Source organism: Austrofundulus limnaeus, unplaced genomic scaffold (genome assembly GCF_001266775.1).
Source record: "Austrofundulus limnaeus strain Quisiro unplaced genomic scaffold, Austrofundulus_limnaeus-1.0 Scaffold90, whole genome shotgun sequence".
NCBI lineage: Eukaryota > Metazoa > Chordata > Actinopteri > Cyprinodontiformes > Rivulidae > Austrofundulus > Austrofundulus limnaeus.
Window position 1 is genome coordinate 1,384,365 of NW_013952492.1, and position 3,433 is coordinate 1,387,797.

Here is a 3,433-nt window from a genome sequence, read left to right on the forward strand (position 1 = left end):
CACACACACACACACACACACACACACACACACACACACACACACACACACACACACACAAATATATACACACATAGAAACACTCCCACCTGGCCTTGGCTGTTATCAGGCAGTGGTAAACAGACACATTCATCAAGCCCCACTAATTGCTTCACATCCTTGGAACTCAACGATGTGGTACCCATGGAAACAAGATTCTGCTATATAAAAATGAGGATAGGCTGTTGCACCGTCCTTTTATAAAAGTGGGACCTCTTTATTTTAACCTTGCAGCACATGTTTGTCCAATATGTCTTTGGTAACTAAATAGTGGAACAGTGCTCCAAGTTAAATAGATTGTATTTTATCGGCAAAATATTAGCTTCAAACTGAAGCAAAACAAAATCTTTACAAAAAAGCTCCAATTTGCACGTAGTAATAATGAAAAGACAGCTTAAAGAATAAATGGCCATTAACATAAAGGACGTGGAACATAAGTGTAAGTAAACCAGCTGTTCTAAAACAACAGAGTGCCTCATTGATTTTAACTGATCAATGTGTCCATGTGAGATGGCCAATGGGGAGGCTGATAACACCGATCTACATGAACAAAAGGCAAAACGAGCCTTGACTGTTTAGCAGTGTGTGCCTGGCTGGGACTGAAAATCCTTTGAGTGACAACATCAGACATGCAGTACATCTCTCTTCTGAGCTAAAGACCGTTTAGTTTAAACAAACAAAATAAAAATATATACGTCACATAACATAAATGCAAGCACAACAGATGCTAATATAATTGGCCACAACTATGATAGAGATTTTCTAGCCTATAATCTATCAAACCGAAAAGTGAATAAGGTGATACCTGGATAAAAAAGAACACAAAAAATGACTCAAAAATAGATTCAAAAACAAGAGCATTAAAAAAACACAAACACATCTCTTTTAATGAGCTCATGTTTTTCATTTATCATCTAATGGCTAGATGGATGCATTTTACTTGTTAAGCTAATCATGTCAAAAAGAAGAAAAGTGGTGTACAGATTTAGGAAAATAAAGCTACTTTTTGCGCTGTAAGTCCAGGCTTTAAATATAAATGTGATACAACTTATTCCAAATTCCACTGTCCTCCGTGATCCTATTACAGCAGCACTCATATGCGTGTGCTATTGTCCTGGATTTATGTAAGGATTAGTGATGACTCAGGAAAGAAGGCTAATCTTGAAACTCTAATCCTGCCGGACTCTGCAGTTGGGCTTTAGTACTCGGGCTTGTTCACCAGAGTGACACTGGCCAACAATGCTGACACGGACGAACATGGCATGGTAAAAGTGACAGAAATTCGATGAGGTGATGGGGTTCGAGGAAAACAAGAACACAAGTGTGAAAACAATAGAAAGAGTGAGAAAAAAATAAAGGTGAAGGAGACAAAAAGGCAGACATCAGTAATCTTCTAACCTGTCCAGCTGTTAGGGAACAATGTGAACATCCTCCATTATCAAATGCCAGCATAGTCCCTGGGCTACATTTAATGAGGTTAATGATTAATGGGTGATATCAGATCAGTGATTCAGTGACGGGTAACAACCTCAGGCTCCGACACACACCACTCCGTCTACATGTGTGTGAATGAGTGCAGTCAATGTTAAAGAAAAGACAGAGTATGACAACAAGCATGATGGTCAATCATGTTCAAGTATGGACAAAAATCCTGACTGCTAACGCAAGTGGTATGATGAAGAGGAAGGACGGCAGTTAAGTCCCATTTCTGATGGGCGTTGCTTTGGTCAGTCGTGATGAACAAAGCTGAGCTGAAAGGCAAAGCTCTCGCTTTACTGGTCTAAGTTCCATCCCTCACCATTGGCCATGAGACGTGAATCATGTCAAAAAGAACAAGATCCTGGAAACAATAGGGGAAAATGAGCTTCCCCAATTCCTGGGTGGCCAGGCTCAGCCTTAGAGACACGGTGAGGAGCGCCATCATCCAGGGGGAGCTTGGAGTAGATTCGCTACTCCTCCGAATCAAAACGAGTCAGTTGAGGTGGTTTAGGCGTCTGATTAGGATGCCCACCTTTTAGAGGTGTTCCAGGCACATCCTACTGGTGGGAGGCCTGGGACAGACCCAGAACTTGCTAGAGGGATTATGATCCTCTCTGGACTGGGAATACCTTGGGGGTCCCCCAAGGATGAGCTGGAAAGTAATGCTGGGGAGATGGATCTCTGGGTTTCTCTCCTGGACCTGTTGCCTCCGTGATCCAACTCCAGATAGGCATCAGAAGACGGAAAGATGGAGATGGATCAGCTCAAACCTACTGAAGGACTGCTAACTATTAATTTGCTGTCCGTGTTGTTGATATTTTTGTGGCCAACATTTTTCTCCCTTTTCTATGATCTTATCTTCACATTGACATCTTTCAAAAATTGTCCCATCTCACAGACTTCTTTATAGGCTGTTAAGTAGTAAAAAAATGGTTTCAACCACAGACACAAATACACAAAATAAATAAATAAAATTCTAAATTTTACAACACTGAATTGCATTTAGCTTTGAAAACTAAATCCTTTTAGTCAGTCTGACTTTCTGGGAAACACACACACACGCATTCATACAGACACAGGCACACAGTGCTCTCCATCAGTTTCTGATAATTGCACATCTTTATAGAATCACAAGTCCACCATGAAACAGAATACATTGTGTCGAATACAAAGGGTCCCCATGGAGAGGCGACAGAGCTTGAATAGTTGTCTTTGTGCAATACAACAGCAGACAGCTTCGATCTCTACAAAAAAGCCATCTCAATAAACATCTCCACAGGTACCAGCCTACACATCAACTAATCTCCTGATTAGGTCCTTCGGAGTGTAATCACAAAACGTTGATGGGGAAATGTAGAGGGAGGACATCGTGAGTGATGGGTGAGTGAGAAAAGTGGAAATGAAGAGAAAGAAACTGAAAATGATGGAAGGAAAGATCAGGTATTGGGGGAAAAAATGAATGAACAGATATGGTGAAAACCTGGATGAAATTGCAATGCCTAATGATAAAAGGGACAAAAGATGGAAAGATAAAGAGAGTGATGGATGGCTGCTTCCTGGGTTCACTAGAGTCACGAGTCCAGGCTTTAATTTCTTTAGGAGCAATGGGAATGTTCATCCACAGTTGTGTCTCTATTTGTGGCACAGGAGGAGGGTTGGGGGCACACAGAGCAGAGTTTTAATCTCTAGCACCAAATAGAGCAGTGGGTATTTCATTAAAGATCTGTTTCAGGGTGGCCAGACCTGAAAGAAATCCATATTTCATTACTTGTCCTCTATCTCTGTGCCTCTCCTGTATGCATACTGTATGTCTGCTCGGGCATGTGTTTTGTGTGTGTGTGTGTGTGTGTGTGTGTGTGTGTGTGTGTGTGTGTGTGTGTGTGTGTGTGTGTGTGTGTGTGTGTGTGTGTGTGTG

At 41.5% G+C, this 3,433-nt stretch overlaps 1 protein-coding gene across 1 annotated transcript in view; it reads right to left on the reverse strand.

The window, feature by feature from the left end:
* LOC106520335 (voltage-dependent calcium channel subunit alpha-2/delta-1) overlaps window positions 1–3,433 on the reverse strand; it is a gene marked incomplete at its 5' end in the record, with an annotated part of 59,557 nt that overhangs the window by 29,322 nt on the left and 26,802 nt on the right.